The sequence below is a fragment of the Mchenga conophoros genome, linkage group LG7, assembly GCF_057382185.1.
Source record: "Mchenga conophoros isolate Kocher_MC1m ecotype Shallow Benthic linkage group LG7, M_conophoros_male_GT1.1, whole genome shotgun sequence".
In the NCBI taxonomy this organism is placed as follows: Eukaryota; Metazoa; Chordata; class Actinopteri; order Cichliformes; family Cichlidae; genus Mchenga; species Mchenga conophoros.
In genome coordinates this window covers 40,850,778-40,870,197 of record NC_140532.1, presented here as the reverse complement: position 1 = coordinate 40,870,197, position 19,420 = coordinate 40,850,778, and the positions used below count along the sequence as shown (strand labels likewise).

Here is a 19,420-nt window from a genome sequence, read left to right as displayed (position 1 = left end):
CCATATGTAAAAACAAAATTTTTTTTTAAGGGTTTTTGGTTTATGAATTGAGTAAAATTCCTATACCTCCTACTGTAGCGTAAAATCATGTCTTGGCCTACGCTTCATTGCACCGTTGCGTCTCAGTTTGACATCAAGATTCTTGTTTGTGCTATCAATAATGGTTTGCAAATTAAATGTGAAGGATTGGCAAATTAAATAATGCTCGACACAATGTTTGTTTTCTCTTCCTTCGAGCTCTCTATTAAGAGCCGTGCCAGTCGATGGTGATTGTTATCTGACAATGCCGTATGTCTTAGTTAACTCCTGCAGTAGTGCTCTGCAACAAAGGAAACTAATACACATCTGTGTCACTTTTCCAGCGCTAAAGAGGTGTAAAAAGTGATTTTCTAAACATAATCTCGTTCCTTACTATACCTCTGCATAATATATCTGTCACATTTTCTGTGAAAAATAACAATATGAAGAGATTTTTTTAGGATATAATGTTCACATCTGTAATTACAGAGTGGCTTTAAATCTCTGTTTTGTGGGAGATCTAATTTATGTGTCAGTTGCTGCAGAATATTGCCACAGGATATGCCACACAAATTGTAATGCATTATTATCAAACTGAAAGACTGCTTACTTAATGATGGGCAATCTTTAGCATAAAATGCTCTATTTTTTGTTTTTTAAATTTCCCCATAATGGTGCATTTTTTTATTTTGCTGTGTCTGTTTTGAATAGTTGGTCTGCACTCAGTGTACTCATAGAAAGCATTAACAACATGTCCTAATTAACTTTTAGCTTAGCTATTCAAGGGTTCATATTTGCATACTCTACATGGCCCAAGTTGCTGAGTAGTGCTTTGTTCTTGTTAATTACACACAGACACACACAGAGAAACCAAAATTTCAAAAAGACAAGCAGATTATGCCTTACATTAAAGGGGGGAATGCCAAGGCCTTCCTTGGCCAGGCGAGAGATATAATCTCTCCGGCGTGTCCTGGGTCCGCCCTAGGGCTTCCTCCCGGTGGGACATGACCAGAACACCTCACCCAGGAGGCGCCCAGGAGGCATCTTTGTCAGATGCCCGTACCACCTCAACTGGCTCCTTTCGATGTGGAGGAGCAGAGCCTCTACTATGAGCCCCTCTTGTATAGCCGAACTCCTCACACTATCTCTAAGGGAGAGGCCAGCCACCCTTCGGAGGAAGCTCATTTCCACTGCTTGTATCTGTGATCTCATTCTTTCGGTCACTACACACAGCCTGTGATCATAGGTGAGGGTAGGGACGTAGCTCGACTGGTAAATTGAGAGCTTCGCTTTTACACTCAGCTCTCTCTTTACCACGATGGACTGATACAGCGTCCGAATCACAGCAGCCATAGCACCAATCCGTCGTTGATCTCCCGCTCCCTTCTCCTGTCACTCATAAACAAGACCCTGAGGTGCTTAACCCCCCACCCCCACCCCCCCACCCCAAAAGCATGCAAAATAACATCATTAAAGTGAAATATACACTCCCCGCCACTTTATTTGATGTACCTTGTTAGTACTTGGTTGGCCCCACTTTTACTTTCAGCATTTCTTTAATTCCATATGACATAGATTCAACAAGGTGCTGGAAACACCTTTATAACAGTGTGGTCATAAAGGTATGGACACGGTCAACAACGATACTCAGGTAGGCGGTGGGATTTAAACAATGCACAGTTACTACTAAGGGGTCCAAAGTGTGCAAAGAAAACATCCCCTGCACCACACAAAGCAGGGTGCTTTAATTTGTTTGCACACAATTTTGACCCCACCATCTGAATGTCATAGCAGAAATCAAGACTCAGTGCTTATCCAGTCACTCATATTGTCTAATTTTTGGAATTTTAATCCTATTTAATCCTATTGTAGCCTCAGCCTCAGCTCTCTCTTCACCACGACAGAGCGATAGTTCTTAGCTGACCGGAGTGGCACCTGGTGTGATTTTCTGCTGCTGTAGCCCATCTTTGTCAAGGTTTGATAGCCTGTCTGGCACCAACAACAATGCCACCTTCAAAGTGAAAGAAATTACCTTTCTTTCTTATTCTAATGCTCAGTTTGAACTTAGGTAAGCTGTCTTGATAATGTGCACATGCCCAAATGCATTGAGTTGCTGCCATGTGATTGGATAATTAGACTGTTAATTTGCATTAATGAGCAGCTGAACAGGTGTACCAAATAAAGTGGCCAGTGAGTGTACACAATTTAGTGAACACAATTAGTAAAAAGCATTAAAATGTGCCTGTGTTTGTATGTGTGTGTGTGTGTGTGTGTGCAGTCTTTGCAGCGTCCTGTGTTTGCATGCACATGTAAACATAATGAATAGACTGACAAACAAAATCTCTGGAAACCAGTTTGTCTTGCAGAACCATGAGATCCATTACACCTGCCAGTGCCGCACCTTATTTATGCTCTATTATCCAAGGTGTGACTGCTTCTCGAAAGAACACACAGCAAATACTCACTATTTGTTTTGCTTTGATTTTCTTGGCTGTATGATAGTGTCTTGTTACTTTTTTTTGAGGGTGCGCCACTGTCAGTCTGTTATATCTGGTTTTTCAGGAACATCAATTTCTTTTCTTTTTTTCACAAAGTGTCTCATAGGTTAGTGATTTGACTGTAATATACAACAGTATATAGCTTCTCAGACCTATACTCAGAAATCTCTTCAGTGCACACATAAAGAAGGTGTGCAACCAAAATCTTTACCACCATGATCCACCATTCAAGGGTGGTTGGTCTTTACTGTGTTATGAAAAACCCATCATTTACTGTCTCCAGTTGTTTCATCTGTTATTCTTTAATGCGTTTTAGCTAGGGCTGAACGATATATCGCATTTGCGATAATATCGCGACATGATCAAGTGCAATTTTCTAACCGCAAAGGCTGCGATTATACTCTGGACATGTCCAAATTCATGGGCTGCATCCTCCTGAGGCCGCATTTGTAGACCGATTACGTCACAGCGACGTGCCGAAGGCTGTCCAAATTACTACCATATCCCAGAATTCATAGCGCGGCCCAGCCAAACTCCAGTTTCCAGCAATGGCGGCCGCTACTAAGTTTTAAAATTACTCATACTAATCTTTCTGGGTCACAAAATAAACTTTTAACATATTTTCAGGCGAGAAAGTAGTTGTGTAAACATCAAATATCTGCTCGGTTTATCAAGATATCCCATATTTGCAAAAGTGCTTCGACGTTTTCAGAGGCGTCTGCTACCCACCAGCTCGACAGCTAGCCGGGAGCTCGAGGGTTACTGATGCGGCCGAGAGCGGCACAACTCCCGGCACATCATTTTCAGATCACCGCGGAGTTTCGCTGCTCGGGTTAAACGTAATATATAAGTCACTTAGACAACCTAAAAATGTTATTGTTGGGCTTTTTTCAGTGTTTTGTTTGTTCGTGAGTAAATCGGTTTGGCTGAGATTAAAGTTATTAGATTAGATAAAATAAAACTTTATTAATCCCCCGGGTGGGTTCCTCCTTGGTTTTCACACAGCTGACTAAACGTCAAACAGAAAACTTATTAAACAGAAGTATGAGACAGTCGAGAATTTACACCAGTGTCTGGTTATATTTTAGATAGCAAGAAGCAGACGGCCGAGTTTATTAAACTCCACCGAGACAGCGGTGACGCTAATCAGAACTAGACCGTCCAATTTCACGCCTTTAAATTTTAAAGGCGTGTTTGTGTGTGTGTTTATACAATTGCTATTATGTTTGCACTTTATGTGTAATGTTACTGACTGCAGAGATCAGTAAGATGTGTGTATTTTTTATTTATTAGTTTTATTTATTTAATATTATTTTTTAATTGAATGACTGTCTAGTAGTTCACAGATGTCGAAAAACTGAGTGTGGTAAAGCCACTGATTTTTTTTATGTATATTTCTGCAATCTGCACATTGTACTGACTTTCATTTTAATGTTTACACCAGGGTTCCTTGCCAGCACTTTATGCTCAGATGTTTGTAAGCTAAAAATAAACTATTGTGTATGTTCAAATATACTGTTGTGATTGAAGAAGTTAAATAAAAATGTCAGTCATCAATTCATGCATCACCTCATGTCATCATAACAGAGGTCTGTCTTCCAGGAAAGAACAGTTTAAAATTAATGTAATATAGTATTGGCCATACTATATGATGTATTGCTTGTCTTTGTTTAATAATACAGAAGACAAAGACCTTAAAAAATAATCGCATATCGCATCGCAATCGCAATATTGGGGCAAAAAATCGCAATTAGATTATTTTCCATAATCGTTCAGCCCTAGTTTTAGCAGTGAATTTGAAATGTGATAAAACTGTGCTTAACAGGGCAGACTGTAGGCTCTAGAAATTATTAATGGCAACTACCCAATTTTAATATTGCACAATTTTCCACAATCTGTTGCTATCAGCACAGCTGCACTTCTTACCATCTGCCACCTTAACACGTTTTTGTTTATTTAATTCTAAAGTAGGGGTGTGTGATATGATTTTGGAATGATTGGGACTGAATTCAGGACATCGTGACAACTTTCCTGGTAAAGCAGATCAATCATACCTTTTACTGCATCGCAGAAACACAGAACATAAACCAGCAATGTGTTATCAGAGTATTAATACAAAACTATTTCATAATTTTCTTTCTAGACTAAAGCTTGTTAAAAGAAAAGAGCAAGGTTGTATTGTGAAATAGGACCAGGAAGCGTTCAGCAACTATGAAAAGGTAGTTGTGTAAGAGAAGTAGAAGAGCGAGGTGAAAAGTAGTAAGTGCTTATCATAACAAAAATAAGCAACCTTTTGTGCTGTGATGGCTCTACGGAAGAAAAATGCGTCAGGTAGTAAATTATGTCATCATTGGGAAGTGGCTAATGTTGCATGAATTGTGCAGCTAAATTAATAGATAGTCTTAGAGGAATGAACAACAGCATTTCATAGATAGTTCTGTGATAGAGTGCAATGTGATCGAACTGTTTGCATGCAAGTTCTCGTTTCAAACACTTTGCTGTGTTAAGTGACACATGCAAATAATAGTCTACTTCCTCTTTAGGGTCAGTTTTCTGGTTAGCGAAGATTATGCCAGTTGGTGCACTTCTTCATTTTCTACGAGAGGAAAAAAAGAGAGAGATGCAATAATTTCTCTGTAGTTTCTTTTTAGAAATGTTTGCTACAATTCTAATAATTTTTTTACATTTTTTAGCTAAGGTTTTGTTTTCCCTATCCCCTTTCTTTTTGATGTTTCTGATGAAGGCAAAGGAAAAAGTAAAGTAAAGCAAGTTTTGCAGTGAAAAATATCTGTCTTATGATACGTTCTCCCCCTGTGATCGCTTTAAGTCAAGCAGAACATTGCCCTTAAGTGCCGTTGTAGTGACTGACCAGACTTTAAACTTGTGTCTTCTCAGGTGCTGAACCCTGCCTGCTCAAACACCGTGACTCCAAACTGACAGACAGGGGGAAAAGTGGACAGATAAACCAATAGGAGGCCAAAGGAGGGTGAGTGAGTAGTCTGTATACTGTACCTCTGTAGGCTGTCTTGAACTCTGTTTCACACTGTAGTTTAAAGTGTTGCTACTGCTATAGTTGGGTGGCTCAGTGTTGACAGTTTAGACCAGTAATTCTGAAAGCAAGACAAGCCCTGTAGCAAAGAGACTGATGCACTGAGCCCACTGAGGCCAAAACTAAGTCTGTTCGTGTTTTCTGTTACCCTTCTCAAGATTAGTGCTTTCATCAGAGGCTGTTCAAAAGAAATGACGGTTTCATACTTAAGTAATATAGACACGGCTTTATTTTGTGCTGAATTTTACCTAGAAAACGATCAAAGAAGGGATTTTTTTTGGCCAAAAGAGGAAAAGAGACAGATGTTCAGCAACGCTTTGGGAACTATTCGGCAAAAAGAATTCCATCATAAATCTGCTAAATAGAAACAGTTCCCCCATCAGCATACAAAAGGTTTTAAAGAGGGGCCGAATTTGCTTGTGAGTGAACAGATGGAATCCGGTCAAATTCAAGATTTACATCTTAATTGGAATTTTTGTACCTTGTGTGTGTGTGTGTGTGTGTGTGTGTGTGTGTGTGTGTGTGTGTGTGTGTGTGTGTGTGTGTGTGTGTGTGTGTGTGCGCGCGCACACGCAAGTCTGATTTTGATTTATGGGTACACATAAACGGGTATCACACATTTATGTGTTTTTCCACTTCCCTATAATACATGTATTTTTGCTAGCTTGTACAATATGTTCCCCAGTTAACAGTCTGTGTACCTACTATGTTGTTAAAACATCTGCTTACTCATCAATGCAATTTATTGATGGGTTGACAGATGTATTTGTTGGCGAACTGTTTACATAGTTGACTGACAAAATAAAATTACTAGCAATATGAATTTGCTGCTTTCCTTTTCTTTTCTTTGTTTGTTTGCTTTTTAACCTTCAAACCTGTTGGAAAAGTATACATATACCTGAAGATCTGCTCCTCTGTCTCTTTGTATATCTCATACACTCCCAACCGTCTGTAGAAGTTTTTGTACATTACAACTTATCCTGATATTATCTGAGAAAAATGAGTGCCTCATCTTCATTTGTGGTTTCATTTTCATTGTGGTCTCACACTGACAATGAATTTAAGTTAGACATATTTACTGATCACAGTGGATCAGGGGCTGTGGTCCTAGTGGTTGCCGGGTTCACTCTGCTTTGGTAAACTGCCTACTTATGTATGTAAAGTAGCTTTTATGCAGTTCACCCAGCGGTCTTCCCCACTATCATCTCAGTGGGACTGTTTTGGGGTCTGCGTGTGTGTGTTTATGTGTAAATAATTGATTGCTATAGAGGTTTTAGTGGACTGCTGGTGAGACTGAACCAGGCAAAAGAAAAACACGCTTGACTGCTTTCCTTCACAGTGTGAGTAACATAACTTTACCATGTGTGCTTGCTCGCTGGGATGTTGAGTTGGGGAGCCTGTCAGTGTTCCGTGAGTAGATTTAGTTTGTGTTAATGGTGCTGCAGACATTAGTCCTTAAATCACAAATTAACATCATTTTTGAGCCACACTAAGATGCCACACATACTGTTAGAACCCAACCAATATATTTGATATATTGACTAATATTTGCTATTTGCCAATATCTTCTTATCAACATTTAAATGAAAATATAAAAAGTAAAGACAAGATAGGAGAAAGACCCTTTGACCAAGTGTAGATGTTGCATAGTTTGTCCACACTCTGCAACTTCCCTGTCGAAAAAGACACCACGACCAGCTGATGTAAGCAGGCGTGGAGTATAAACAATTAATTCACGACTTGTTATGACAAAAAAACAAGATTATTTTTAAACTGAATTGTAATATTATCTTGGTAAAGATTCTTAAAAAACTAAACGTAACACATGTTTATCTGTCGGGTTTTCATGAGAATGAAAATATCGGTCATTATATTGGACTTCGCTATCTTTGGGATTTGTTTTCGTTTTAGGTTTTTGAGTTTAAAGCTATAAGGTGATTTAGAATAAATTATGAATAAACCTAAACATGAACTGTAATAACCAATAAATTAATTGGTTATACATACACAAAGACAATCAAGCATGCTGCCATGTTCATCCCAAATAATCAGACCTTCTTTCTTTAGACTTTTTTTAGCCTGCTGCTTACAACATTCAGTCTTTTTTTCCATTTTATATCTCAGCATCAGGGATAGCTGTGGATAGTCATGTTGTCCACAGCTGTCACAAGTCAGACTCAAGGTCAATATAGCATATTGAGGATTTTCAAAAATTTGTTTGTTTTTTTGACTAAAGGGGTAAAAAAATAATTTGTTTGTTATTTTCTTTGTTTGTTTTTGCTTTTTAATGTAAACATCAATGTCACTATGACCTTGTAACATTTTGCTGAAAGCAATATCTCAGGAACATGTAGATGAAATTTTATTCTGTTTGCCCACAAACAGTAAACCTAATTTGCTGGTCAAAGGTGAAGACCACGGTTATCTGAATACATATATTATATGAGTAAACATAAACTGCAGTTTCACTGGTTGGCAGAGGTATACCACAAGGCAGAGAGTTTAGTCTCTGCTTCTTTCTTTATCTTTCTCAGTCTTTTACCAAGGGTCTTTCTCCTATGCTGGCTTGTTCTTCTTTGCCATCCCTTCTTTCTTTCTTTCTTGCCCCTTAGCCGCAGTGTCCTTGAGAAAGCAGTGACTTTGCCGGTGAGTGTAGCAGAGCGCATCACTCTCTCTCTTTCTCTCTCTCTTAGACTCTCTCTCTCTGACTCTAACTCAACACCCTTGCACACAAACGCACCGACACACACACACAAACATTGGCTATATGGCTTTATGCAAATGTCGACAAACCTATTGCAGAGGAAAAACGGAGACACTTGTGTTTTGTATCGAGCCAACCTTTTGCCAATTTACTTCTCTTTCAGGAAAAGATAGTAAATGATCAGCAAACTGCTGATACAACCAAAAGTTGTCATTTGTAGTCAACAGTAATATAAAATGTTGTGATGATGATCAGTAACTGAGCTACTGTTGAATTCGCTTGGTTTCATAATATGACGCTTTACAAAATTGGATTTATTGCTGAAGTTCAATTACTCTTTCTGATGGTTTGTTACCGAATTCTGACAAATTGCCCTCAGTAGATACTGGAGTTTGGCTGCCAGCGTGGAAACACGATGCCTCTGTGCCCTCCCCCTCATTAAAACTGCCCTCCACTAATCTTGGATCATGACAGCCCATTGTTACAGTTTTCCGTAGCTCTTAAAATATGGATGGGGTCTGATTGTCTGCTTGTAAGATGAGATGTGATAGACTCTTGTTGCTGTTTGTTCTCGCTCTCTGTTTTCCATTTGTATTGGGTCACCGCTTTTTCCTGCCGCCTTGCGTGTTTTCTGTAGGGGATCGTGTATCTTGTGGATAAGTAGCTGCAGTCCTATATATGGAACATGAGATTTGCAACTTTATCTGCAATGTTTATTTATCCAATATTTGAGAGTCTGATTTAAATAATATTTACTGCAGTGTAATTTGCATATAGTCTGATTCTTCCTAGCAACATTACATATAGGTTCATTTGAGTAGCTCATGATAGTATCTCATTGCCGCCATGTTATCATTCATTCACTCCTTGTCTACATGTGTCTTGTTCACACTTCCTTATGTCACACATACGGCTGAAAATGCTTCCGTAGCCATGGTGAGCAATCCCAATGGGAAAAGTTGAGCCTGAATCGCTTTCTCACTCTCTTTCCTTCCTTTGTCTAATGCCTTGGTGCAGTTTAATGCTTTCCCCACATGCGCACACTTGCACACAGATGAACAGGTCTGAATCTAAAAGCAGAGAAGATGCAGATTTTTGGTCACATGTTGTTTTAATTAATTTGACCAAGAAGTTGTTAAAAAAAACCAACAGACAGAGCGTGAGGATGGTTTTCTCTGCTGCCTGCTTTCCTTCTTGTTAGCGACCATGACCGTGGTGGCTGGACATTTGGCTGTGAAATACTTGCACAAGAGTCTGCTTGAGAAAAAGGCTCTTTTCTCCAACAAAGCGCATTGGACAGATAAACACCTTCACCTGTTGGACCAGCAGGATGTCAGTCTTCTAACTTTATAAATTGTAAAACAGCAGCAGTGCAGCAAAACGACACATTTAAGTTCAAGTGACAAAGCCCTCTAGCAGCAAAAGTAGCCATGACAGAAGGAAAGAAGGAAGTCAGAGTTGTCACAATACTACAGTTTCAAACTCGATACCGACACCCAGGAAAATACTCGGATCTTGATACCATTTTTGCGACAAAATCAAGAGGCATGTAAATGTATTCACATATAGCCCTGTTTATTTCCAGTGCTTCTGGTGATTTAGAACCGTATTTGTGGTGTTGATAAACTAGAGTTGTTAAGTTCAGCTGCCACTCTTTCAGTATAGTGCTGTTAGACTTTTCTCACCTTCAAGGGGATTTTTTTAGGCGCACATGCAAAAAAAACATGTTATCTTGTAAAATTAGCACCGTCTGTTAATGTTACAGACAGCCAGGACTGGCAATGTTTGCTGCCTAGCTCCGACACTAACATTATTCATTATTGTTTTATTGTTAGTCACAGCTGCTAGATCAGGGATGTCAAATATTACGTCCAGGGGCCAGAATCGACCCGGCAAAGACTCCAATCTGGCTTGCTGGAAGGCTTTGGAAAATGTGGGAAGAAGAACTCTATTTTTGGACTTTTAACTTCATTTTCACAAGTTTTGGAGCTTTTCCTTCACCAAAGTAATTAAATTATAGATAAATCTGTAATTCTCCACATTACTTCGTGCAATTTAAGCCCAAAGTCATCCTGACAGACTTCTTTAATTTACTACAGCAGCATTTCTTTATCAGCATTTCTTTATCTCTGCGTTATATTAAGATATCTCATTGATTAAATGCACAGTTAAACTTTTTACACTGACAGAATGGGAAGTATCATCAGTCTGGCCCACATAAAGTCAAAGTGGGGTCTATGTGGCCTGTGATATAAGTTTGACATTCCCGTGCTAGATACTGCTTTAATAATAACTTAATGGACAGCTATAATTGCTAATAGTTAAATGGTTAACGTTGGTGTGTGCCGAGTTAATATTTATAATAACTGTTTAATACAGTATGCCAATGCTGTTGAAACAGGAACTTTATTGACCTCTCATGATTCCTCATAAAGCTGAGCTGTCAGTCTTCAAGATGCACGCCAAGTTTGTTGTGCTACTGCTCACGCGTTCAGCTGCTAGTGGGGAAGGGGCTGTGTGCCTGCCTGTCCTGCTGCAGTGCTTTGTGAAGTTGTGTGAAGTTGGAGGAGGAGAAGACTGAAACTGTTCTTATGAATACTGTTGCAATCATTTTTAATATCTATTAGTATCTGAGTATTAATGTTGTTTTGCACTTCTCAGTAAATATGGGGCCTACGGTACCTTTGCAATTAAAAAATGATCATGTGCTGTCACATTTTCAGAGTGTTGGTATTGAAAGGTACAGTTAGTGTCCGTCCTGTTGACATCCCTAGTTTTTATTGTGAACTTTTGAGTACAGATGTGTCAGGATACCAACTTCAGTCCAAGGGGGCACTGTTCCTTTCCTGTTCTTTTTTTTCTGCTTAACTGTGACCATGATAATACTGTAACCTTAGTCAACTGCTTCTTTATTTTAATCAGTACAGTGAAGATAATTTCCCCCCGATGACTTGGTGGTGATTGACTTCCATTTTGCAGGCATCCAAAATATAATTGGTGCTTTTTGATGATTTTGTGTTTCCTTTTAGGAACTATTGAAATTATTATCAGGCCCAAATTAGGAACACATGCAGTTATGCATGAGCAACGATAAATGTCAAGTCAGTAGAGGTTTGTCATTTTATTTACTCTGTGACATATGTTAATCAAGAAAGCCAGTGATCAGACACACATACACAAGGCTAGAGAGTCGATTTCTTGCTTTATGAGAGAGACCCAACTTGGGTTTAAAAATAACTAGAATATTCCTTTCATTTTAAAGTGTTAATCTTATATGGATATATCATCAGATTAGATATAAGATAATCAGATAATTTAAAAGATGGGTCAATCATAATTCATGCTAAATTGTTTTTAATTATTCATCAATAGTCCCTGTGGCTTGCATGCACGCACACACACACACACACACACACACACACACACACACACACACACACACACACACACACACACACACACACACACACACACACACACTGTAAACCTTTTCTGTTTCCCTCATTCTGTATATTTCTATCTTTTCCCCGTCTTATCTTCTCATTTCTAACCTCCCTTCTGGTCACACTCTGCCCCCATCAAGTCCCACCCTTCCTTTCCTTTCTCTCTCTTCCTGTTCCTTCCTCTCGCCTCTGAGTCCCACCGTCTTCTCCCCTGAGTCGGAGAGGCAGACAGGAAGGAAGTGTGTAATGAGACAGCCATATCGAGCACACAGCCCAAATTGACCTGCAATGAATGGAGGCACTGATCAGATGCTGCTAAAGCAGTGCAGATTAACAAGCAAGGGGGATGGGAGAGAAAATGAAGCTCCCTAATGTGGCACACGTTTTAGGAATACTATCAGACATGCATAAACCGTTTTTTTTAGGTAACAGGAATATATGTGTTCACACAGGGCCTCCGGTATCTGTTATTATTTAAGAATGAATGTGCTTTTTTCTTGTTTGTAGTTTTACTGAAATCAATAGTTGGTCACTTTATCTGAAAGGTAAAGCAATCTGCATTCAAGACACTGTTTTCTCTGCAGTATGAACACAAGACAGAGAGGAAATAGCTTCAGAGTGAAAATGAGAAAAACAATGACAAGCAAGAGAACGAATGGCAGGACACACTCCTATTACTCTTATTATTGTCAGAAGTGTTACTTTATATCCTTGCTGGATATGAAAATACTGGATGTGATTTAGCTTTTGTAGTAAATCTTGCTAATCTGCTCATCTGTCTCCACTCGCCACACTACTGATTTTATTAATGAAAATGGAACGATAGAGGGAGAGTGGACATATTACCACTAACAGTTCTTTGTGGGTGTGTGTGTGTGTGTGTGTGTGTGTGTGTGTGTGTGTGTGTGTGTGTGTGTGTGTGTCTGTGTGTCTGTGTGTGTGTGTGTGTGTGTGTGTGCCTTCTAGTTTGTCCAGTGTATCACAGTAGAAGACCATTAGGGGATTACTTCACATCTGGATAACCCTAGCTGTTCTAATGAGTTCACGACTGCAGTATGCATTTCATAATTTGGATGGTTTTAACAACATTACATATTAAATCATTTCTGGCCTCAATTCTGCCCAGATCATTTTTAATATTTAAGCCCAGTGAAAAACCCAGTTTTGGTGTAAAAAAGTTATTGTGAGGATTTACTAAATATGTGCACTGGCAGTTTTTTGACTGAAAGGTGTGGACACGGACATTTTTGTGCCTGGCCGTATTGCCAACGTGTTTGAGTTTCCGAGCACAACATTTGGAGTAAATCACAAACATCATTTACGAAGGTTTTCAGCAAGTAGTTTACTAAAACCATAGCTTATGTTTGTGTCTGATGTGGGGATGATAGTTGCTGGCAGAAGTGCTGATATATTTGGAATTCCAGATGAAATTGTTGTCAGAATGTCCACCTAATAGCACCGGTGGATTGCCCAAAACTGTGTGTTCAATACCAAGTCTATGCCTCTGCTCTGTCACACTTCACTGACTCATCACCCCAAATGTTTAGGGCTTTGCAAGTCATATTTATGGTGTTCAAACATACTGGTATTTTGATGAAGTAGAGCAGAACTCAGAGAACTGAGCTTAACGTAGGGTGTCAGAGGGAAATGAAGAATCGCAGTACAAGGCACATGGAAGGATTTGTCTTTTAGTGGTTATTACAGTCAGCCAAGCTACTTCTTTAGCTTACAGAGTATCAGGTTTTTTGACACATTTCTAAACATAAATCGATCCATAATGACAATGCCAAGCACACAAGAGCATCAGCATCTCACCAAAACTCTTTCAAGGATTTTCCTTCTTTATTATGAATGTATGGAAGTTTTTTTCTGATCGGGTTATCTCAAAGTGTAATTTTTATCTCCAAATTTCATCTCAATAGTTCAACATTTTAAGATAATCTGAAATTTTAATACCTACAGCCTCATATCACATAAAGGAAAGAAAAAAACAAGTGCATAGCATGCATTTTTCCACACTTGGCACAGTAACTTTAACTTGAGTACCTTAAGGATGGTTTAGAATTCTGAAGTTAACAATATTTGATGTTTTTCTGCACATCATACAACTCAACTAACACAGATTTTAAGAGGAATAGTCTATAATGAAGTAGTCTTTCTTGGGATAAATCCCCCTCCTGAGGTGTCAGATTTATCCAGAGAACGTTTCTCTCACCCTACAAGACCTCGTGCAGTATAGAGTCTGGCCTTATGTCAAACATCTGTTCATTCTCCTTCAGCTGCCTCACATTGACATGAAATGCCCAACTGGGTTCATAAGGAAACAGGAAACATGAAACCTACTCTTACATTGTAAGATACCATCTAAAATGTGTTTTTTACATGGTATTTTGCAGTGTTGCTTGGTGCATTGTGTTATTACTGAAATGAAGTGGCTGCATGTGATTTTGTGAATTAGCACATTGCTAGTAGATTAGCTAGAGAACTTTCCACTCCCACCGGCGTATGTTTCCGATTGCGACATCTTGCTAATTTGCCCTGGTTAGTTGATCTGGCACTTTGATCTGTGACCCATTTTTTTGGCTTTGGCCTTACCTGGATCTTTGCCAGCCTAGTTCCAGGTAAACATGAATAAAGTGCAGTTGTAGAATGTATGATAAAGTCCTTTAGGATTAAAAGATATTGGATTTGAAGTTGTTAATGGAATGTCAAAGTGGTAATAGCAGCAATAATACATTTTCATCCCCCAACTCCTTTGTAACAGTGGTTTATTTTATGTAATTTTTGTGCTCTATATCAAGGAATTTAACTGACTTAATCACCAAAGCATTAGTTGTTGGGCGTGGGTTCTAGTTTCATGTAACCTTGATTCAAAAATCTTTTATATTTTGCTAATTAGCTGTTTGTTGGCGATACCCAGCCTTTTTATTGGTTTCTGGTGCATTTATATATTTTACTGGGCACATCAGTGCTTCACGTTATTTTTTTAACCCTTTAGCAGCAGTAATGTGTGTTTATAACCAGTCGCACATGCACGGACCTGCTCAGGCACACACAAGCAAAGTGGTGGGTGGCACGACAGCTTTGTGTGTTGGCAAACATGAGCTTAGCAGTGAAGATCCTTTCAAGCAGGATTAAGCTGCTAAGTGTCAATGGAATAGACAAGTAGGCCAAAGACCACGAAGATATCACTTACACTGCAACAATCAGTGTCAGTGGGTCTGTGTATGTGTGTAGTCATATGTAAAATAGACAGGAAGTGTAAGTGTGGCAGATTATTTGTGGAAAAACACAGGAGAACATCAACAGGACACACACACAGTATGCACATTCACAAGTCCTCTCACACTAGAGGCCTGGCAGGACCATCTGTTCCTGCTGAAATCAGCACAGCAGGAGACTACCAGTGTGCACACACACACACAGAACACACTATACCACACACACACGGTTGCAGCATGCTTCAGTTCTGGCATAGTGATAGTCTATTTATTCCCCACACTGACGCAGGACAGTACTCATACAGTTGAGTTGAGTAAGTTGATGTGGATATACAAATACATACTATACGTATCAGATATACAGTAAATATATCTGTCTGTAGTTTTACACATATATGGAGAGATTGAGAGATAAACGGCTAGACAGACAGGTAGATGGTCTGACCTACCGTCAGCAGGAACTGCATACGCGTTCAGCTTTCTCCATTTTAATAATCGACCGAGGGGACTAACACTCCCCTGTCAATGTTATCTATTTCCCTTGCAAAGGCAACATCAGCATTTTTTATGCTTTCTCCCATCTCATCAGCACTTTGCTCTGACCTATCCTGCCCTGCACCTGGACACAGTCAAGGAAGAACTACAGTGTAGTCATTTATAGTTCCCTGTAGGGTAACTGAACACTATCATTCTTCAAGAGAAGCAGTAAATGCATATTTTTGCAGCCTACAATTTCAGATCGCAAGAAAGTCATCAACCAATAATAAGGGGTGAAGGAATCAAAATGGTAACTAAAGGGTCATATGTGTCCTTAGAAATCAATTAATGGGTTCAAAAAGTTTGACCTTGCCTTGTCTTATTTATTCTACAAATTGAAAGATCGATTTTAGTCAATAAAGTGATGTATCATAAATTATCTGTCTCTTTCAATTCTTTTTTGCAAGGTTCTTGCAAAAGAGAATACTTTAGGTATGGTTTGTTTTGGTCTTTAATAACTTCTCAGGTGGAATTAGTTACAAATGATTAATAACTGAACTGTTAAACGGTGGTATTAGCATCTGCGCATTTTACTCGTCATATCAGCAGGATGAATAATTAACAATGAAAACACCAATTTATATTGCGCAATTAAAAAAAGATCACATGCATCACATTTTAAAATTGTTTCTGGTACTAAATTGATTTTCTGGATATAATATTAATTTTATATTGTGCAAATATTAATAATGATCTTGAAAGACATAATAAATAAACATGAACCAGTAAAGGCTGCATGTGAGGATACTAAATATACCAAGAATACTGAGACTGAGACTGAAAAAGAACTGAGGAAAAACAGCAGCCAACATAGAAGAGGAGAAGAAAAGCTCGGGTAAAATGAACAGATCAGGTGAAATCAGCAGGGAATTCAGAAAATCAGGCGAGTTAGTAGGTGAAGTAATTGTTTGTGTATCCATGACTATTTGTATGTGTGCTTTGTGTGTCTAGTAAACGTGTCATTTAGATGACTTACAACAGGGGTCCCTAATCCCAGTCCACGAGGGCTGGTGTCCCTGCAAGTTTTAGGTCTCACCCTGCCCTGGGTCAACATACCTGAATCAAATGATTAGTTCATAACCAGGCCTCTGGAGAACTTCAAGACATGTTGAGAAGGTATTTTCTCCATTTAAATCAGCTGTGATGGATCAAGGGCACATCTAAAACCTGCAGGCCCTCATGGACTGGGATTGGGGACCCCTGACTTACAACATGGGTTGTAAGTCAATACATGTCAATAAACATTTACCTCAATATGTTTGCTAGTCTGTCATTTCTGAAAATACAAATATTAAAACTCTTTTCATTAAAATCAAATAAAACAATTAAAGGTTTAGTCTACAAATTAATTTCCGTGGAAAATAATATCACAACAATTCGATGGAAGTATAAAACCAACACCCACCAAACATTTGATTAGAGTCTAGTTGAAAGTAGCTGTGGCACAATGATTCTCAGGTGTAAAACTAATCTTAATAAAATACTGTGCACTGTACAGTGCTCTCCATTTTGGTGACTGGATTGAGGGTCATAGTATTAATGGGTTCCTCCTTGGCACTGTTTCCATGCTGCAATTTGCAGTTGGCATGACTCTTAATTACACTCAATGTGAAGTTCCCAAAGTTAGCAGTGTGATTTGAATGGAATTGACAAGAAAAAAAAAAAAAAGACTGTGTCCAATCACAGACACAACACCTGCCAAAAGTACATATAAAAGTATTATATGTTATTTCCTAGTACAGCAAGTGTCCCCAGCAGTTCCAATTTAATGGATTACTATAATCATGTTACAGTTTCTGCAAAACAGCAATATAACACAGTGCTAAATTCACTAATTGCATAAACAGTTGTGTCATTACTGAGATTACATAATTTATTGAATTATCTGTACAATTAACAGATAGAAAAAGAATCAAAACATGCCCTTTTCCTCCAACACTTCAATAATAGCAGAGCTATAATAATTAAGGAGTGGATGTATACATTAATTGTTATTACACGAAAGGTCAAGAACACAGCTGCCAGAAACGACAATCCACTCCTCCTAACAAAACATCGACTCAAAGATAAAACAAAGCTAGTAGCGACAAACCCCAGACCCACTGGGATATGTGTGACTGTAGCCGAGCAGCTGCTAATAAAAGCAGTGATGAGCAGTGAGTCTCATAGCATAACTGTTTCTACAATAAAATCTAGCTTTCATAAGCTTTGCTGTCGGCTAAATAAGTAAAGGGAAGTATGTGTATGTGTCAACTGTGCCAGTTTGTGGACAGTTTCTTTCCTGTGACAGTGCATCTCAGTCCAAGTGGATCCTAATGAAAAAGTCTGTAACTAGTAGTGCAATTAACTCATTTCTTTAGGGGAGTAAATTAGTAAGAACACCATTGCTGTTTGTTTTTTTTTTCAAAATAATATCTAATAGATTAGCATTTGGAGTAATAACCCCAACATTCACCAGAACCACAGTTTGCTATGATGACAAAGTCACACACATACTCACACACAAGGTGAAAACAACAGCAGCAAAAATGACCTGTCAGTGAAGAAAGTCTTGATTATCTGTCTAGTGGACAGACTGTGCAATGTTAATGAGTGGTTGAAGGTTGTTTCTCCCACCGATAGATGGTAAAAAAGAAAACGCAAAAGCAACCAGTTGACATGTCTGCAGAGCACGATGATCGCACCCTCCACAGTAGCACCAATAAATCTTCTCTAGTCATAATGAAGACAATGGGCCTAAATAAAGAGGGTTTCCTTTGAAGTGTCTTTCATCCCATGTATGTGTTTTTTTGGTATATCAAAGGAACATTAATTTTCCTGAAGTGTGACAGTTTTTGCATCCTGGTTTCTGTCGCTGTCCTTTTCTTCATCTCTTCTTTTTAAATGCACACAGCACAAAATGCAACGTCATGTCTGAGAAGGAAATCATCGAGTGTTTATAGAAGGAAACTCATAGTTCATTATGGGAAGGAGAATCTCCTATAGCCTGAGGCTGAATGCTGTTTACTTGAGCTATTTAGTCTTTGTCTAAGCATCATTCTTTGTTGACATATTCATAATGCTTCCAGTGGTTGTTTGCCTTGATGACTTTAATAAAACCATACACCTGGCAGGTTGTCCTTACCATTCTGTACTTTAAAAGTCAACAATCACAGCAATCAACAAATCTTTGTTCACAGAGTTTTTATTGTAGCAGTAAAATAAGGCCCTCAGCTCTGACTTACACAGGCCTGATTATACTTGAGTTAATACTTCGATTTTGGTCAGCATATTTGAAGAATCAACTTATAGTCATTCTATAGTCTAATCTGCTGTGTGAGATATGAAGGTATTAAAGATGCTTTCTCGAGAGAATAAAGATAAGAAGTAATCCAATGAACTTGGGAAATCAAAATAATTTATTCAAGAAATTAGATGCTAAGGTTGGAGGTGGAACATAAATGGAAAAAAAGGACATCAAAATTCAGATGTGCATTTTTATGTTTTTAGAAAGACAACACACTCATTAGTGTCTCCTTTGAGCATGCCACCGCTTCTCTATGTTATCTCCTTTGCTGTCAAAAACCCCCTTCCCTCTTCTCTACCACAGCTCTCCATGTGCATCTCACTGTCACGCTTTCTGTGTTTCTGTCTGTCCATTTGTGTCTGGATCTATCTGCCCTGCTGTCTCACTGCAGTCGAGAAATAGACCGAGTAAACAGACGTCTCAGTGAGCTAGCACCTATTTACACTGTGCATGCTTCCTCTCAACAAAGGTGCTTAGAGACATGGCTTTGGTGCGTGATTCTGAATTTATTCTGAATATTATGCACCGCCTGGACCCACGTCTTGCGCTATTTTTGTGTGCTGGTTTCTGTGTGGCATGTTTGTCTAACTAATTAACACACGCATTTGCAGATGTTTTCCCAGATGCAAACATTATGGCATCAGTCACCCTCGAGATGTCCACA

The 19,420-nt window shown here is 38.8% G+C and overlaps 1 protein-coding gene across 3 annotated transcripts in view; it reads left to right on the top strand.

Annotated features, from left to right (window-relative positions):
• The window catches only part of strbp (spermatid perinuclear RNA binding protein), a 104,792-nt gene that overhangs the window by 33,848 nt on the left and 51,524 nt on the right, over window positions 1–19,420 (top strand). For all 3 annotated transcript variants that reach the window (XM_085279262.1, XM_085279261.1, XM_085279264.1), the window contains exon 2: window positions 5,412–5,502. The gene's annotated coding sequence lies outside the window, so the exon portion shown is untranslated. The remainder of the gene's footprint in view (window positions 1–5,411; window positions 5,503–19,420) is intronic.